This window comes from Aotus nancymaae, unplaced genomic scaffold, assembly GCF_030222135.1.
Source record: "Aotus nancymaae isolate 86718 unplaced genomic scaffold, 86718_ANA_hifiasm-v0.15.2.pri h1tg000057l, whole genome shotgun sequence".
Taxonomy (NCBI): domain Eukaryota; kingdom Metazoa; phylum Chordata; class Mammalia; order Primates; family Aotidae; genus Aotus; species Aotus nancymaae.
The window spans coordinates 40,409,408-40,430,482 of NW_026988471.1; positions in this window are offsets into that span (position 1 = coordinate 40,409,408).

Below are 21,075 nucleotides of genomic sequence, written 5' to 3' on the forward strand. Positions count from 1 at the left end.
GATGGAGAAAATGCTAAGGGCAGCCAGAGAGAAAGGTCAGGTTACCCACAAAGGGAAGACCATCAGACTCACAGCAGATCTCTTGGCAGAACCCCTGCAATCAAGAAGAGAGTGGGGGCCAATATTCAACATCCTTAAAGAAAAGAACTTTCAGCCTAGAATTTCATATCCAGCCAAACTAAGCTTCACAAGCAAAGGAGAAATAAAATCCTTTACAAACAAGCAATTGCTGAGAGACTTCACCACAACCAGGCCTGGCTTACAAGAGCTCCTGAAAGAAGCACTAAACATAGAAAGGAACAACCAGTACCCACCACTCCAAAAATGTACCAAATGGTAAAGAACATCAACACAATGAAGAAACTGCATCAACTAACAGGCAAAACCACCAGCTAGCATCAAAATGGCAGGATCAAATTCACTCATAACAGTATTAACCTTAAATGTAAATGGGCTAAATGCCCCAATCAAAAGACATAGGTTGGCAAATTGGATAACAAGTCAAAACCCATCAGCGTGCTGTATTCAGGAAACCCATCTCATGTGCAAGAACACACATGGGCTCAAAATAAAGGGATGGAGGAAGATTCACCAAGCAAATGGAGAGCAAAAAAAAAAGAGTTGCCATCCGAGTCTCTGATAAAATAGACTTTAAACCAACAAAGATCAAAAGAGGCAAGAAGGGCATTACGTAATGGTAAAAGGATCAATGCAACAAGAAGAGCTAACTATCCTAAATATATATGCACCCAGATACATAAAGCAAGTTCTTAGAGACCTGCAAAGAGACTTAGACTCTCACACAATAATAGTGGGAGACTTTAACACTCCACTATCAATATCAGACAGATCAATGAGAAAGAAAATTAACATGGGTATCCAGGACTTGAACTCAGATCTGGACCAAGCAAACCTAATAGACATTGGCAGAACTCTCCACCCCAAATCCACAGAATATACATCATTCTCATTGCACCACTACATTGCACCTACTCTAAAATTGACCACATAATTGGAAGTAAATCACTCCTCAGCAAATGCAAAAGAATGGAAATCATAACAACTAGTCTCTCAGACCAAAGTGCAATCAAATTAGAACTCGGGATTAAGAAACTAACTCAAAACCGCACAAGTTCATGGAAACTGACCAACTGGTTCTTGAATGTTGACTGGATAAACAATGAAATGAAGTCAGAAATAAAGATGTTCTTTGTAACTAATGAGAATGAAGACACAATGTACCAGAATCTCTGGGACACATTTAAAGCAGTGACTAGAGGAAAATTTATAGCAATAAATGCCCACATAAGAAGCAAGGAAAGATCTAAAATCGACACCCTATCATCAAAATTGAAAGATCTATAGGAGCAAGATCAAAAAAACTCAAAAGCTAGCAGAAGACAAGAAATAACTAAAATCAGAGTGAACTGAAGGGGATAGACACAAAAAAACTGTTTAAAAAATCAATAAATCCAGGAGCTGGTTTTTTGAAAAGATCAACAAAATAGACAGGCCACTAGCCATATTAATAAAAAAGAAAAGAGAGAAGAATAAAACAGATGCAATAAAAACTGATAAAGGGGAATAAAGGGGATATCACCACCAATTCCACAGAAATACAAACTACCATCAGAGATTACTACAAAAAACTCTAGGCACACAAACCAGTAAACCTGGAAGAAATGGAAAAATTCCTGGATACTTGCACCTTCCCAAGACTAAATCAGAAAGAAGTTGAAACCCTGACTAGATCAATAACAAGGGCTGAAGTTGAGGCAGCAATTAATACCCTACCAACCAAAAAATGTCCAGGTCCAGGTGGGTTCACAGCCAAATTCAAAGAGGACATACAAAAAGGAACTGGTAGCACTCCTTGTGAAACTATTCCAAACAATCCAAAAAGAGGGAATCCTTCCCAAATCATTTTATGAGGACAACATCATTCTGATACCAAAACCCAGCAGAGACTCCACAAGAAAAGAAAACTTCAGGCCAATATCCATGATGAACATAGATGCAAATATCCTTAATAAAATACTGGCAAACAGATTGCAACAGCACATCAAAAAGCTTATCCATCATGATCAAGTAGGTTTCATCCTGGGGATGTAAGGCTGGTTCAACATACATAAGTCTATAAATGTAATCCATCACATAAACAGAACCAAAGACAAAAACCACATGCTTATCTCAATAGATGCAGAGAAGGCCTTCGACAAAATTCAACAGTGCTTTATGCTAAAAACTCTGAATAAACTAGGTATAGATGAAACTTAAAATAATAAAAGCTATTTACAACCAACCCACAGCCAATATCATACTGAATAGGCAAAAACTGGAAGCATTCCCTTTGAAATCTGGCACTAGACAAGGATGCCCTCTCTCATCACTCCTATTAAACATAGTACTGGAAATTCTAGCCAGAGTAATCAGGCAAGAAAAAGAAATAAAGGGTATTCAATTAGGAAAGGAGAAAGTCAAATTGTCTCTATTTGCAGATGATATGATTGTATATTTAGGCCAGAATTTCTTTAAATTGATAAGCAACTTTAATAAAGTCTCAGGATACAAAATCAATGTGCAGAAATCACAGGCATTCTTATACATCAATAACAGACTAAAAGAGAACAAAATCAAGAACAAACTGCCATTCACAATTGCTACAAAAAGAATAACATACCTAGCAATACAACTAACAAAGGATGTAAAGGACATCTTCAAGGAGAACTAGGAACCACTGCTAAAGGAAATAAGAGAGGATACAAACAGATGGAAAAACATTCCATGCTCATAGTTAGGAAGAATCAATATTGTGAAAATGGCCATAATGCCCAAAGTAATTTATAGATTCAGTGCTATACCCATCAAGCTACCTAAGATCTTCTTTACAGAACTGGAAAAAACCACCTTAAACTTCATATGGAACCAAAGGAGAGCCTCCATAGCCAAGACAATCCTAAGCAGAATGAACAAAGCTGGAGGCATTACGCTACCTGACTTCAAACTATACTACAAGACTACAGTAATCAAAACAGCATGGTACTGGTACCAAAACAGAGGTATAGACCAATGGAACAGAATAGAGGCCTCAGAGGCAATGTCATACATCTACAACCATCTGGTCTTAGACAAACCTGACGGAAACAAGCAATGGGGAAAGGATTCCCTGTTTAGTAAATGGTATTGGGATAACTGGCTAGCCATGTGCAGAAAACAGAAACTGGACCCCTCCCTGGCACCCTACACTAAAATTAACTCCAGATGGATTAAAGACTTAAACATAAGACCTAACACCATAAAAACCCTAGGAGAAAACCTAGACAAAACCATTCAGGACATAGGCATAGGCAAGGACTTCATCACTAAAACACCAAAAACATTGGCAACGAAAGCCAAAATAGACAAATGGGATCTATTTAAACTCCAGAGCTTCTGTACAGCAAAGGAAACAATCATTAGAGTAAACCAGCAACCAACAGAATGGGAAAAAATTTTCACAATCTACCCATCTGACAAAGAGGTAATATCCAGAATCTACAAAGAACTAAAACAGATTTACAAGAAAACAAACAAATAAACCCATTCAAAAGTGGTTGAAGGACATGAACAGATACTTTTCAAAAGAAGACATATATGAGGCCAACAAACATATGAAAAAATGCTCATTATCACTGGTCATTAGAGAAATGCAAATCAAAACCACATTGAGATACCATCTCATGCCAGTTAGAATGGCGATTGTTAAAAAATCTGGAGACAATAGATGCTGGAGAGGATGTGGAGAAATAGGAACACTTTTACACGGTTGGTCGGTGTGTAAATTATTTTAACCATTGTGGAAGACAGTGTGGTGATTCCTCAAGGACCTAGAAATAGAAATTCCAGACCAGGCGCGGTGGCTTACGCCTATAATCCCAGCACTTTGGGAGGCTGAGGTGGGTGGATCACTAGGTCAAGAGATTGAGACCATCCTGGTCAACATGGTGAAACCCCATCTCTACTAAAAATACAAAAATTAGCTAGGCATGGTGGCACAGCCTGTAGTCCCAGCTACTCGGGAGGCTGAGGTAGGAGAATTGCTTGAACCCAGGAGGCGGAGGTTGTGGTGAGCCGAGATCGTGCCATTGCACTCCAGCCTGGGTAATAAGAGTGAAACTCCGTCTCAAAAAAAAAAAGGAAATTCCATTTGACACAGCAATCTCATTACTGGGTAGATATCCAAAGGATTATACATTGTTCTATTATAAAGACACATGCACATGTATGTTCACTGTGGCACAGTTTACAATAGCAAAGACCTGGAACCAACGCAAATGCCCATCGATGATAGACTGGACAACAAAAATGTGGCATACACCATGAAATACTATGCAGTCATAAAAAACGATGAGTTCATATCCTTTGTAGGGACATGGATGAATCTGGAAACTATCATTCTCAGTAAACTGACACAAGAACAGAAAATCAAACACCACATGTTCTCACTCATAGGCAGGTGTTGAACAATGAGAACACATGGACACAGGGAGGGTCTTTTGGGGTACTAGAGGAGGGACAGTGGGGACTGGGGAGGTTGAGGAGGGATAACATGGGGAGAAATGCCAGATATAGGTGCCAGGGGAAGGAGGCAGCAAACCACCTTGCCATGTATGTACCTATGCAACAATCCTGCATGATCTACACATGTACCCCAGAACCTAAAGTACAATTAAAAAAATAAATACAGACCAAAAAAAAAAAAAAACAGTTTAGGTAAGGGATATATTCTAGACAAAAAAAAAAAAAAAAAAAGTGAATAAGGACAATGAAGTGGGAAATTTTAGATGTGTTAAGGAAATATTATTTATTTTTTATGGGAGCTTCCATTAACATTAACTTTTAGAAGATAATCTAAAAAGTTGAGTTAAAAGCATATTGTGAAAAGTCTTGTATATCAGACTAAATTTGTGATTGATGTAGACCCAGAGGGTTACAGAAAGGTCTGTGAGTTCTGATCTGGAAATCCTGGGGACAAGTGAGAAGCCAGAATAGAAAGAAGAATGAAGGAGACTATTTCTTACTTTAAGAGGTTGGGATGGAATGAAGATATAAACTAAAATGATAATGGCAGGAAGAAAGAAGAGGATAGATATGGGAAACATTGTGATGTTGGAATATCCTATGACTTAGCATTCATTGATTAGATGTTGGAAGAAAGAGTCAAATACAACTCATAGTTCTGAGTCAGAATGACCTAGAAAATGAGATGCTATTAGTAACAAGGACATCAGAAGGGATACATTTACATGGAAAGATGACAAGTTTCTTATGACAAAATTGAATTTAAGGTGCAAAAATCATTCAAATAGAAGTTCCAGAAGGTAGATGGAAGTATAGTTCTAGAAGTCAGGATTGAAAAAGCTCATTTGAGTTGTTTCCACATTGAAGAGATCATTTAACTCATAAGAGAGTAGTTATAATCAGGATTGCTTAGCAATAAGAGAGCCAATAAGAGAACCATTAGAAAATTCTCATTTTCAGGACTCTGAGAAGAAAGAAAATTAAAGAAGGCCCAGAGAGGTACTCAGGTAAGAAAAGAACCAGAAAGAACACTATAGAAGCAAAAAGAAAAGAAAATTTCAAGGAAGAAATGGTCAAAACTTGCCAAATGTTTCAGGGAAGGGATGACAATAAAGACTCACAATAAACTGCAGATTATCACTCAAGAATATTATCAACAACTTTTGACAGAAGGTTTTTACTAAAGAGATCTTCCAAAAATATTAATTAAAAACCTGCCTTTTACCAGCAGTATTAGATTTCATTATCTGTTCCCAATTTTTCATTTCTTCCTCATTTTTGCACTTTTTCTCAGGAGGACTGTACCTCCAACTCCACTGACTTTGGGCTTAGCCCTGTGACTTGTTTTGACCAACAAAGCATGAGTAGACTTGACTCAGGCCACCTTCCAGCAAAGGCATAAGCTGTGCTTGCATGTTTCTGCTCTACCTCTCATGTTCTGCCCACTCTCATGAGAACAGCATGACCCAGATGAAAGATGTTCCTTCAGCCTGAGCCCTGAAGAGAGCAGCTACATAGAGCTAAGCCCAGCTGAGCCAAGCCCAGCCAATACAGTGCACTGACCTGCAGCTATCTTACAATCTGAGTCAGAAATAGACATTTCTTCTTGTAAGCTATTGGATAATATGGTTGTTTGTTATCACAGTAAAAGCTGACTAACAAATCACCTTTAGAAAACAGATAAACTGTTTAAAGTTGTTAGATTTGGAAATGATGCAAAGTTTGTGAAAGTCCTTAAGGTATGCAAATTAAAAATAATTTACCTTAATCATTGTCATAAACCTAAACCAAAGTTTGAAATAAAAATCATGCCCACTAACCCTTGTTTCTTTAAGTGATTTATAGACGATGTAAATCTTTGTAAACTACCTCTAATAATGTGATAAACAAGACATAAAGCAGGCTTTGTTTTTATTTGTCTCTGTGGGTTCTTTAATAGCTATAGAGCCATATGCCCTGTACTTGGATTTACCATGGAAAATATTTTCCCTCTCCGTTATTGTTGGCAAAAGCTGCATCTTTCTGGTCTGTTCAGTACTCGACAATTTGTATTGCCAATTATGCTATTATAATGTCCCTTAACGTTTCCTCCGCTGTTCCTTTATTCTTGGTACCTCCTTTGTGATTTAAGACTTGTTTTATGGAATTGTAATGTGGCTCTTGACACACAGTTGAAGCACATTAAATTACCCTGGCTTAAGTAAACAAGTTACCATGTGAATATGTTTAGGCATCTTTTAATGTGGTATTTTTCCCCTTGACTTGCCTAAAAAAATCAATGGCATAAAATTAAAACTTGGTACTTTAGCTTCTAAAGTGCACAATTTTTCCTTTCCTATTCCTATTCACATGATATGATTAGAAATAAAATTATATGTTTTTGAAGAAAGTGTATAGCTTTCCAACATTACAGTTTCTGTCATTTGTCATTTATCATCAAAATGTTTCCAAAATCATATGAATGCTTAGTTACCTATATAAGAATATTGATAAATCAGTTCTTTATGTACCATATAAAATAATAAAAATACAAAAGATATTTAAAGTAAATAACCAACAGCTGTTCACTATTTTTCTTCTAACCATTATTAGGGCAGTGTGGTCTGGTCAGAAGCACGGAGCTTATAGTAATCTGTTACATCCGAAAAAGAACGAGATTGAAGACATGCCCCTGAATGTGCTATTATTTTGAATGCAGAAGTTTCGTCTGTTACCATTGTTGACTCAAGTAGGAGGCAGCAGATGGCACGATGTGGGGAGCTGTTAAGTCCAGGAGGATACAAAGAGGCTGGTACAGAAACATGAGTGAAAAGATGAGAGGGATTAAAAAAAAAAAAAGGAAAAAGAAAATGCAACAGCTTCCAAGCCAAGGCAGATTGAGGAGGGAAAATTCTCAATGGGAAACACATAAGGAGATTTGCTTTGAGAAATATTTTTAATAAAAGGAAATTTGGATTATTAGAACGCAGTACCTGTCCAAAGGCTCTGTTCCCTGCTTTCATTACACATTAAAAAACAGTACTGGCCAGGCGCGGTGGCTCAAGCCTATAATCCCAGCACTTTGGGAGGCCGAGGCGGGTGGATCACAAGGTCAAGAGATCGAGACCATCCTGGTCAACATGGTGAAACCCCGTCTCTACTAAAAATACAAAAAATTAGCTGGGCATGGTGGCACGTGCCTGTAATCCCAGCTACTCAGGAGGCCGAGGCAGTAGAATTGCCTGAACCCAGAGGCGGAGGTTGCAGTGAGCCGAGCTCGCGCCATTGCACTCCAGCCTGGGTAACAAGAGGGAAACTCCATCTCAAAAAAAAAAAAAAAAAAACAAAAAAACAAACAAACAAAAAAAAAACAGTACTACTTACATAATTATGTTCTCAAGAGTATATTTAATTACAGTTTCTGTATTTGATTTCTATATTTATTTGGTCATTAAATTAATATGACATCATGATGTTTTTATTGGAGGACACTCAAAAAGTATAACCCACTCAGCCCTTGGATTTTCCTTTTTTCCTCCCTAGAATGTTCCCTTTGGATACATATAGGAAAATATGGCATTTCAATTCCACTGTAATTTCTTCCTTCAGCAATGGAGCACCTGCATGTTTGCCTTTTCACTGTGAGCCTACTCATTCTCACTGAGCCTTCAGAGACACAGTTCTGAGCTCCGAAACCCAGCTGACTGAACGAGAGTGGTGCTCCTTGAGCATTTATCTCAATTCAACCTTCAAATTTGGTCCTTAGCTTCACTGTGGAAGCTGAAGGAGATGAGAAATTTCTTAACTTAGAAGTTCATTTTCTCAAATATCTCCACATATCATTAAAGCTAATGCTTTATTTCTCCCTAATGTTTTTCTTCTGGAAACCTTACAGTCTAGATATCACAAGAGACCAAAATTAAATTGCTTAACAGAAATTAGCAAAAGGGACAATGCAATCTACTTTTTGGCATTTTCTCCAATAAAACTTTAGAAAACATTAACAATAATACACTAAAAGTCCTCATCTCCTGAAATTCCCCAAGGCTCCAATTCAGGGTATAGTAAGATAAATGAAAGATCAGGGTAAAGATGTCAACACATTTCAGGTGGTTAGATAAAATTTTGTTCATTAATTTTAACACATCTTCCTTAGTGAAAATATGTCCTAAAATGACAAGATGTACATTTTCGCCCTCCTTAAGGAGTTTCAATGTGTTTGAGCTCAAATAGTAAGTATAAGCATATTCAAATGATCAAATATGATTGCATAAATCAAATTGAAACTATTTAATTTCTTTAACCTTTTTCCCATTTGCCCAGAGAATTCTCGCTGATGGTGCTTGCAACTACAGCATTTAACCCAGGATAACGATGCCAGGAAATATCTCACTTTTATTATTATTTTTGCATCGCCTCAGTATACCAACTTTGGAAACAAAAGACATTCTATTTATAGCATTCTGGTTTTAGTAGTGGTATTTCCATTTACAAAATATAGCAATTCCCAATCACTGAAAATGTCAAATCCTAGAAAACACAGCATTCCTATGCATGATGTTAACATCATTCTCAAACAGTTGGTGGATGAAGATTTGACGAATCTGATTTTTCTGAAATAGACAATTCTGATGATTCAGACGATTCTGATGTTAGTTCTGTTTAGAAATAACTCCAAGAACAGTTTTTATATTTTATTTTCACACTGAAAACCAGTCAGATTTGCTTCAGCCTCAAAGAGTATGTTTATGTAAAATTAAATGAGTGCTGGCAGCGAGCTGCACATTTTTTTTTTAACGGGAAAAGGGTTAAGTGACAGAATCAGGGCAGCTTACATAACACAACTCCTCACATCCTTATATGATTTTGTTCTGCTTCTCTTCTGCCCTAAGATCCGTATTTCCTTTCTTGAAGACAGAGCTTCGGTGTTCATAAGATTTACCAGAAAAATATTGCTTCTGATTAAAGACATGTGTTATATTTTCAGGTCCCTAAGATGCTGATAAATTCTGGCTTAACATTAATATTTTAATAAAATACATAAGCAGAGGATATATTTCAGCTTAAAGTCAACAAGGTAGCATGTGTGTTAGGCATTGCCATTGCTACTTTACAAATGAGAAATTATAACTCAAGTTTAAAAACAACAAAAAAAATCCCTTATGTTAAAATCGATAGGTGGAAATAATACCCAGGTTTGCCCCTTTTTGCCACATGGCCTTTCCTTCCTGATCTGGATCGGTCTAAAGATCCAAGTTTATCCCTTGGCCTTCTCTCACTTCCTGCCTCATCTCTGCCATCCAAACACATTACCATCAGGCCATACCAAACTCTGTTTTGCACCTCTGAGCCTTTTCCTTCATGCAATCTTTGTCCTTCCCCCTTTCTCTTCCTTTCTTCCCCTCCCTGCTTCTGAAACTTCTCCCAGATTGTGAGTTCCATGAGGACAAGGACAAAGATTATTCATCTCTGCCCACAATATTTAACTATTGAACACATCGTTCACCCTCACTAAAGTTTGTTCAATTGGACCTTTGACTGTGGACAACAATCATTAGTGGCGATACTCCAGAGTCAACCTGGACAGCTAGTGAGTCAATCCTATTTTTTTTTTTTTTTTGAGACAGAGTGTCTTTCTGTTGCCCAGGCTGGAGTGCAGTAGTGTGATCTCAGCTCACGACAACTTCCACCTCCCCAGTACAAGCAATTCTCCTGCCTCAGCCTCCCAAATAGCTGGGGTTATTGGCACCCACCACTATGCCCAGCTAATTTTTATATTTTTAGTAGAGACAGGGTTTCACCATGTTGGCCAGGCTGGTCTCAAACTCCTGACCTCAGGTGATCTACCCTCCACAGCCTCCCAAAGTGCTGGGATTACAGGTGTGAGCCACCACACCCAGCCAAGTCAGTCCTATTTTGAAGCAAGTTCCATACAAACAGTAGTTCCATATGACAGAGGATGATAATTCCAGAAGGAATAAATTTGACTTGTGTCCTACATCCTTAATGATTTCTAAGCATTTTTCAATGAATAGTTATCCAATGGCAGATAAGAGAAAAATGTGTATCCTCTTAAGCTTTTCTAGTCTTACAAAATAGGAATGATGTCAGTAGATGACTGGCCTTGTTATTTAATGGCTTCCAGAAAAAATAATTATAGGTCACTTGTTCCAAATAAAGTCAGTATTTCAACAAGTCTATAGTATATGCTTGCATATGGCAAGCAATCTCAGTTGTTTATATGTTCATGTTTGTATCAGATATCTATTACAGCATAACAAATTACCCCAAAAGTTTAGTGGCTTGTAACAGCAAAGTTTCTGAAGGCCAGGAATCCAGAAGCAGCTGACTTGGGTAGACATGGTGTCTCATGAGGTTGTGGTCAAGTTATTGCCCAATGGTGCAGTCATCTCAAGTCTCAACTAGAACTGGAAGGTTGACTTCCTAACTCATTCACAGGTGGTTGGCATGCCTCCATCCCTCACTGGATGATGATTACAGGCTTCAGTTCCTTGCCATGTGGGCCTCTCCACAGGGCTGCTAACATGTCAACTTCTTCCCCTCAAGAGAAATGAGAGAGACAGAGAAAGAGAGAAAGAGAGAGAGAGAGAGAGAGAAGCAGGAAAGTACACCCAAAATGGAAGCCACAGTCTTTTTATAACCCAATCTTAAAAATGAAATCCCAACCAGGCGTGATGGCTAATGCCTATAATCCCAGCGCTTTGGGAGGCTGAGGCAGGTGGATCATCTGAGGTCATGAGTTCAAGATCTGCTTGGCCAACATGGCAAAACCCCTCTCTACTAAAAATACAAAAGTTAGCTGGGTGTGGTGGTGAGCACCTATAATCCCAGCTACTTGGGAGGCTGAGGCAAGATAATCACTTGAACCCAGGAGGCAGAGGTTGCAGGGAGCCAAGATGGTGCCACTGCACTCCAGCCTAGGCGACAGAGTAAGATTCCATCTCAAAAAAAAAAAAAAAAAAAAAAAAAAAAGATGTCTCATTACTTCTGCCACGTTTTATTTGTTAAAACTGAGTCCATAAATTCAACACTCAGCAGGAGGGGATTAAACAAAGACATGAGCACAAGGAGGCAGGGATTCTTGGGAGTCATCTTAAACACTACAATGTTACAAGTTTATCCTGAAGGATTCACTAGGAGGAATCAACACTTAAAGCTGGATGTAATTTAGAGGTATAATAGTTTCTCATGGCCAAAGATACATCTAATTTATTTATTCTGGTTGTATCTATTTTAATTTTTTACAGGCTAAAATTAGTTCAGTCATGTTTTATGTTATTGAAACTTGAGTTCTAAATCATTAGTTGATGCATGTTTCAGAGTAAGTCCAATATTTGTTTTTTTAAAGACTCAATACTGATTCTAGGGGCTTCAATTTTAGTAAAACTTTGTTTTGTACTATCTTGTAAATATTAAGAAATGTATTTTATTAGTAGCTTGGTTAAACTATTAAAGAGAGAGTTTTACAATGAACTGGCATATAGACCAACTATACCCCAAGTGTTGGCCAGAAAATACAATCTCAAATTATCTGGATTTTAGCTCAGTTTAGAGAAACCAAATTTAAAATGATTGGCTGAAGTATATGCAGTTCACTTGTTCCTCTAAATACTCAAAAATCAGCATTAAGTGTGATTTTTAGACTTCATGTCTAAACTCCCAGGTTGATTATCTAAAACAAAAATTCTAGGAATCTACTTCCAAACTACTGAGTCAGAATCTCTAGGGGGATGAGAAGTAGTGGAAATGGGAAAAACTCATGAATCTACATTTAAGTGAACAATCCAGAGCCTTTGCTACATTGGATCATAACAAAGAATGATCAATTTGTCCTCTAGAGAATACTTCCTACTGAATTACTATCTCATCAGGTCTATTTTCCTACACTGATGAACCTTATGAGAAATTGATCTGAAACTCAATGTTGTATATGTTTAAAGATGTTGATAAGCATATATTTTATCACATAGTGTTCTCTCTTTTCCCCAAGGATCCCTAGAAAAATTTTCTCACTGATCTTAGTAGATACAATTCCCAAATAAATTATCTGATTCTATGTTACAGTCATTATGCATATTATCACCAATTACTTTTCTCTCTCTGATCACTAGAAAGTCAAATCTATGGCTCCCCTCTGGGTAGTACACAGAGCCTCATAGCTTAAACTTGAAGTATTAATATTAATCCTGCCTTTGTTTTACTTAGTTGACTTTATTTTTCTTTAGCCTCATTTTTTCTAAAATAATTTTAATTTATTTAGTCTTTCTAGATTTTATCCTTCTTCACAAGTTTACTTCAAGCCTTACTAAGACAAAGTGAGGTATAAATAATTTAAAGGGCACTTGAATGGATGAACATTTTAAATGCATGAATGAAAAAAATACATATAGTATGATGGTTAATATTAAGTGTCAACTGCATTTGATTGAAGGATGCAAAGTATTGTTCCTGGGTGTGTCTGTGAGGGTGTTTCCAAAGGAGATTAACATTTGAGTCAGTAGACTGGGAGAGGCACTCACCCTCAAGCTGAGTGGGCACCATCCAATTAGCTATCAGCATGGCTAGAATAAAGCAGGCCGAAGACAGTGGAAGGACTAGACTTGCTGAGTCTTCCAGCCTTCATCTTTCAACCTAGAACATCAGACTCCAAGCTCTTCAGCTTTGGACTCTTGGATTTACACCAGTGTTTGCTGGGGGCTCCTGGGCCTTTGGCCACAGACTGAAGGCTGCACTGTTGGCTTCCCTGCTTTTGAGGTTTTGGGACTTGGACTGATCCACCACTGGTTTACTTTTTTGTCGAGTTGCAGACAGCCTATTGTGGAACTTCACCTTGTGATCGTGTGAGTCAATTCTCCTTAATAAACGCCCTTTCATATATACATGTATTCTATTAGTTCTGGTCCTCTACAGAACCTTAATACATATAGAATAACTTTACATTTTACCCTTTTTAGCTTGTTTTATTCTTTCTTCCTCTCTTTTTTTTTCCACTCAGTCCCTGAGCCCAAGGTCTAAGGAACTTACTTATCTTGAGCCATTCTTGAAAATGTTAACTTTGAAGCACATTCATCATGAGTTTCTCCTGCTATATCATTTTTCTACAAATTGTGTACCTCTTCTCATTATAAAAATGATTTTACCAGTTATAGTAGAAGAATTTTTAAATTAGTCTAGATCCTATCAGTTACACACACCTATTATTTTTAATTTGGTATATTTCCTTCCGGTTGTATTTTGTCAATCTGTAGCATTTTTCAATTTTATTTGGTGAAAATTTCTAAGTGCTACGTGCTAGTCACTGTGTTACATACTGGATAAAAAGACAAAGTAATAGCTTCAATCAGTTCTCAGTCTAGGAAATTATGTAAACACATAAATAAATAATGCAATATAATGTGATAAGGCCTTACAGAGTAGGTAACCCTTCAGCTAGGACTTAAAGGATGAAGAAAACTTCTGTTGGGAGGAAGGCATTTCACACAGCCACAGTATGATGGCTTGAGTGAGGCAGCCACGGGAGAAGAGTAGGCAGGAACAGGACTGTGGAGAATATTACATGCCATGAAAAGGAAGCTGGGCATTCATCCTAGATACAATGCAAAACCAGAGTTCTAAATGTTAGAGTAACATGATCAGATTGGCATTTCAAAAATTATTTCGGTAGCATTAGGAAGGAAATTATGAAGAAAGGCAGACACTTAAGGCAAATAAGTCATTTGGGATGTCGTAGCAATGGTGTAGGCAAGAGACAGAGGCCTGAACTGGGCCATGGCAGTAAAAGTAAAGAGTAGGGAGACAAAATGCTTAGAAAAAAATGAACTTGACTCAGTGAATACACAATAGGAGGGGGTTGTGTGGGAGGGTAGAAGAGAGGAGAACTGATTCTAGAGTGACTTCAAAGTTTCTGATTTAGGATGCTGAATGACAAGGCTGCCATTAACTGATATAGAAAACACATGTTTAAAGGGGTGGGAACAGGATGGGGAGGAAAGGTAGAGACTAGAGAGGATGTAATAATTCTGCTTGGCACATCATCATCTTTGAAAATTTGGTGGGGCTCAGATGGACAGCCTGTATTGCCCTTGTACACAAACAGTTGGGAGAAATGTAGAGAAAGAGATTTCAGAGCATTTCCTAGACACCTGGTAATAAAAACCATGTGAGAAGACCATTTTAGGATTGATTTAGTATGTATTGGGGTGTGAGGGAGGCAGAAAAACCTGATGGAAATGAAGAGAAAAGTAAATGTGGGACAAGGAGGCAGAGAACTAGGACAGACTGAAGCCAAGATTTGGCTGTAACTAGAGAGCTGCATGGAACCAAAGAAAAAAACTTTTTAATCCAAGATGAGAGAGATTTGACTATGTTTTTAGTCCACCAAATAGGCACTGATAGAGCAGGCAATGATGGAAGAAAAGAGAGAGGAACTGATGAATCCAGTAAGAATGCAAAGGAAATAAAAGGATAGGATCAAAAGACAAATGAATAAATTAACCCGGACCAGGTTGCGGGGTAGGGACTATGCTTTCCTAAGATGAGAAGGAAGACAGAGAAGATGTGCAAGGATAGAATAACATTATGGGTGTTGGGTGGAGATTTAAGAGACTTCATGTTCATTTGCTTCTTGATGTTCAGGAAATGCCATCATCTGATGGTCTTGGCCAGGGAAGGGCAGGCAAGACTCTCAGAAGAGTCAGCGAGTGTGAGTGGAGCTGCCAAAAGGAGCTAAAGAAAGCATTCCTCAATGGAAAGGGAAGGGCTTCTCAGCACCATCCAGGGTCCACTGTGAATTTACAATACCAGTCAATAGTACTGATTTATTATTTCCTTCTAGTGGCATTTGGACAGCTGAGTAAAAACATCAAGATTGATATTTCAGGATTGACTGAGACTTAGTGACTATTTTTAATTTTTGGTAGAAAAGGGAGTAATACAAAACAACCTTTAATGATAAAGGCTAATTTACAGAATGACCCAAAAGTTAGGCAGTGCTAAATAATGTGAGGTCTCCCTCTTTACATCAAGGAGGAATAGAGTAAAATGCACTCTCTCTGCAAGCAGGCAAATCCCAAAGAAGATCTAGAAGGAGCATCTAAGCACGCTTAGATCTGCTTCTAAAATTTACCAATCAGGTAAGTCATTCCTCCTCTCCTGAAAGGAGCAAGTTCAGGAACAGAAGTCAGAATTTTCTTCTACTGGATGTCTGGCCATAGGGAGGAGTATTTGGGAGAGTATCTCTTCTGCCTTAAGAGAAGCAGGAAAAGAAGAGAGGGGACCAAAATTTGTTTTCTAGTAAGAGAGTGATTGTCCCGGCTATGAAAGCAAGGGAGTGTGGTCGAGAGAGTCAGATGGACATAAAGAAAAGAACTGGTAAGGGTGATGATAGCTAAGAACAGATTTAATGGCCATGAAATAGGTTTGGTGAAAAAAAAGAGAGCTTGACAGAGAGATTTTTGTCAGAGAGTAAAGGAGCTTACAACTTCAGAAAGTGGGGCCGGGCACGGTGGCTCACGCCTATAATCCCAGCACTTTGGGAGGCCGAGGCGGGTGGGTCATGAGGTCAAGAGATCGAGACCATCCTGGTCAACATGGTGATACCCCGTCTCTACTAAAAATACAAAAAATTAGCTGGGCATGGTGGTGCATGCCTGTAATCCCAGCTACTCAAGAGGCTGAGGCAGGAGAATTGCCTGAACCCAGGAGGCGGAGGTTGCAGTGAGCCGAGATCGCGCCATTGCACTCCAGCCTGGGTAACAAGAGCGAAACTCCGTCTCAAAAAAAAAAAAAAAAAAAAAAAAAAACTTCAGAAAGTAAGAGTTCCAGTGTGGTCACTGAAATAGGAGGACGAAGTGAATGAGGCAGCACATCACACTGTAGTTGAAGGCATCTAAGAGGCCAGGCTGCCTATGTGGACACTCAGACAAACTGCTGAGGTTTGCACGATGGAGTGTGGGAAGAAAGATTATGAGTCAAATGCCACAGTCCCCAAATAATGAGAAGTACTGATTTTTTTTAATGTGTTCCTTAGACGAGGGTGCTGATGAGATACCTCAGACACCACAAATGAGCAAAGAGTAAGACTGTGCAGGCCAGGCTCCAGATATACTCCACTTTTTCAATCAAAATAGCTTAGCTTGTAGCTGTGTTATAATCGGTGTCCCATCTCAGATTTGTATTTTTTAATACTTTAGTATACTAGGCACATGCAAAAAGTCTAAAAATAGAAAAGGCATTTTGGTATAGCTAGTAGCTAGGGGACTTTCTTTGGACCAAAAGCTCTAGACACCTGATATAGTTTGGATATGTTTTCCCTCTAAATCTCATGATAAAATGTGATTCTCAGTGTTGGAGATGGGGCCTAGTCGGGGGTTACTGGATCATGGGGGAAGATCTCTCATAAATGGTTTAGCACCATCCCCTTGCTAATAAGTGAGTTCTTCCTCATTTAGTTCACATGAGATCCCCCTTCTTTCTTGCTCCCACTCTCACCATATGACATGCTGGCTTCCAGTCACCTTCTTACATGATTGTAAGCTTCCTGAGGCCTCACAGAAGCTGAGTAGATATTGGTGCCATGCCTATACAGCCTGTAGAACCATGACCCAAATTAAACCTCTTTTTTTTAATATAATTACCTAGCCTCATTTATTTCTTTATAGCAGCACAAAAATAGACTATTACACCACTCAAATAAATTGTAGATTCCTTGAAGTTCAGAACCTTGTCTTAAAACTCTTTAAATCTGTGCCTCCTATCAAGACCACTACACAAAATAGGTAACCAGAAAAAATATGAAAATTTGACCCCTGGACCATTTGTGATTCATTTACTCTCCCAAATGTTTCTACTAACAGAGAGAAGAAGTAGGGAAAAGTCTCGTATTAACTAAGAAGCATCAGTTCTTCTAAGGTGTGAGTATAGTCTGGAGCCCTCACGAGCAGAGCAAGTTTTGTTTATCATCCATGTGTCTGACACCTGAGCATGGCAGAAGGGAAATGTGAGCTGAGAATAGCAGTTGGCAGGTCAGAGCTCAGCCCCTTCAACTCAGGCATAGGTATTAGATCCCTTAAATATGGACAGAGAGAAATTAGTTCAGAGTGGATAAGGAATTTCTCATAGTCTCTTGGGATGGGGTCCAAGGAATTTGCATCTTTTAAAACACTCCAGGTGATTCTATGTGGCCCATGTAAAAAGCACCATTGTCTCAGGTGTATGTGAAGACAAGCTGCAGCCTGGGAGAAGACATTTGTAAAAGACAAATTTAATAGAAGAAGGAAATATGCAGAATATATGAAAATCACTAAAATATAAACAAGATATACAGATGACACATAAGCATAAGAAAACATGCTCAACATCATATATAATTAGGGAATTACAAATTAAAACAACAATGGAATGCCACTACATACCTAATAGGATGGCTGAAAGCCAAATCACTGACAATACTAAATGCTGATGAGGACGTGGAATATCAGGAACTCTCACTCATGACTGGTGGGAATTCAGAATGTTATAACCACTTTGGAAGATAGTTTGGCAGTTGTTTACAAAACTAAACATACTCTTACCATCATAAATGCAGCAGTTTTTCTCCTTGGTATTTACCCAAAGGAATCAAACACTTATGTTCACACAGAAACCTGCATATGGATGTATATGGCAGCTTTATTCATAACTGACAAAAATTGGAAACAAGCAAGAAGCCTTTCAGAAGATGAACAGATACATTGTGGTACATCAAGACAATGGAATACTATTTAGTGCTAAAAAGAGCGTTATTGAGCACTGGAATATTCTTCAGCAATGGAATATTATTCGGTGCTTGAGCTATCAAGTCACGAAAAGATATGTAGAAACTTTAAATGCATACTACTAAGTGAAAAGTGCCAATCTAAGAAGGTTACTGTATGAGTTAAACTATATGACACTCTGGAAAAGGCAAAACTTTGAAGACACTAAAAGATCAGTGATTGCCAGGGTGTGGAAAGAAAAAGGACTGAATAGATGGAGCATTATTTAAATTAACTGAAATGTAAAAAGAGGCATTTTAGGGAAGTGAAACTATTCTATATGATATTACAATGATGGATACATGTCAAAACCCACAAAATGCACAGCACCAAGAATGAACTCTAATGTAAACTGTGGACTTTAGGTGAAAATGATCTATCTATGTAGGTTCATCAGTTGTAACAAAGGTACCACTCTGGGGCAGGATATTGGTAGTTGGGAGGCTGTGTGTGTATGTGAGGCCTGAGGGTACATGGAAACTCTGTGCTTTCTTTTCTACTTTTCTGTAAACCTAAAACTGCTTTAAAAATAAATTCTATCTTTTTAAAAAAGGAAGCTTTCTTCTCTACCTTCATTACTCAAAGTGTTCAATGGCATTATAAACATAATCTGGAACTTATTGGTACAAATTCATCAGCCCCACCTATTGAATCAGATTCTCTGGAATCTGTGTTTGAATAAGCATTCCACCCTCTTGGCCATTCTAAGCTAAAAAAAAAAAAAGAGAGAGAGAGAGAGAGAGAGAAGTGCTATTCTAGAACAGTATTTTACAAACTTTAATATTCAAGAATGACTGTTACCTTGTTGAAATGAAGATTCTGATTCAGTAGATCTTGGATGAGACCAGGTGAGATCCAGATGCTGCTGGTCCAAGGATCATCCTCTGGGTAGCAAAGCTACAGCAAAGCAATGGAGTAAAGCCTTCTTTTCCTGCTCCATTTCCCTTCTTCCTTCCTTCTACACTCAACCACAGACACCCTACAATACACCTCTAGAGTAGAGTACCATGCACCATGGAAGAAGGAAATGAAGCTGTCCACCGTGGATGCTGGCAATAAGAGAATCCACTGTCTATAAGAAATTTTAAAACAATCAGAAAACTGACTAAAATTGATTTCTACTTTTTATCACCACGTGTCGACAATCCTAAACAACCTCAGGGGTAAAACATTCCTTCCCACCAGGAGGAGTTCATGTCCCATCCACACTACCCAATCTTGCTCCTTGTTTTATCCTCTTTCTACAATGGAGATACAGATCTGGAGATGGGAAGCCACACAAAATCAGAAAGTTTGACATCTCCTCATTCCAGCAAAGCCAGATTTCTCCTTCTACCAGAGTAGGTCTCTTACATTTACTTTGTCCACTTTCTCAATAACTTGCAAAAAAAAAAATGTGTATTAAGAAAATTGTTAATGTTATGCATGTGTCTGACATAAATTTTTTTTAAAATCTCAGTTCTAACCAGAGATAATTCTCAACCTAGCTCCAAAACCAGCAATTTATTTAAACTGTATGGGACTAGAGAAGGAGGAGAAAGATGGAAAGGCAGAGAACAAAATGAAACCTCCTAGAAAGACTTTGGTTGAAGCATATCTGTACCACCCTTAAAGGGTAAAATGATAAACATCCCTTCCAGGAAAAGACTGTCCAGCACTTCTCAAAGTGTGACTCTTCACACCTGCATCACATGCAGATTCTTGAGTCCCATCCTCCTGAATCTGAATCAGTAAACATGAGACACAGAAATCTGCATTACTAACAAGCATCTCAGAAGAGTCACATGCCCAAAATGTTTGTGAAACACTGATTTCGATTAAAGCTGAGCTCCAGGAAATCCCATATTACAACAAAATAGCTCTCTTTCCAACCACTTGGAATAACAAAGTTTGAGTCTTGGATGATTGAATAAAAAAGAAGTCCCAACTGTCCTGCCAGGAACTCAACATACCAGTGTCCTTCCCAGGAAATCCCAGCTGACAGAGAAGGGTTCAGATCATTCGGGGAGAAGCTTTTACTGAATAGCACCCAGGTGAGATGCAATCAACTGTAGTAAGATATACCCTACACTACACACACACACACACACACACACCCCCAAGAATCTGTTCTCCTTCTCCTACAATGAAGTCTTTAAAAATGTTGATGCTGAAGGTATTCTCCCTTAGTAAAGCTCTCAGAAGACATTTCTTTCTTGTGTTGTAATCTTCTGAACAATTGGATTGCTTTATCTTTGGAGTAATTGAATTGCTTAACCAGATTTCCTTCTATGCTTTGATCAGTAAAACGTTTAAGGTTCAATCCGTGGCTCATCCCATCAAATGCCTAGGATTTAAGGGTGTGCTGCTTTTGTGAGTTAGTTTCAGTCACGACTCTTTTTATGATACTGCTCTTTTTTTTCTTGACTTTTTCGCCTACTTCCAATTTGTGTTATCTTTCTGTCTTTTATGTGTTCTTGAAACCACTTTATAATACTTTCTGGAACAAAGCATGTTCTAGTGGATAGATGGATGGAAAATAAATCCTTAAGAACCTCATTTTCCTTGCCTATAAAATGAAAGATTTAGACTAGGTGATCACTAATGTATCTTCTCAGTCTAAAATCTAAAATTCCATCATAAGTTTTGGTGCAACAATGAAATCTTCTTTTAAACATATCATATTTCTGATGTGTTATTGCAACATTTTTCTAACCAAGAGCTTAGTCATAAAAGTGAAGAA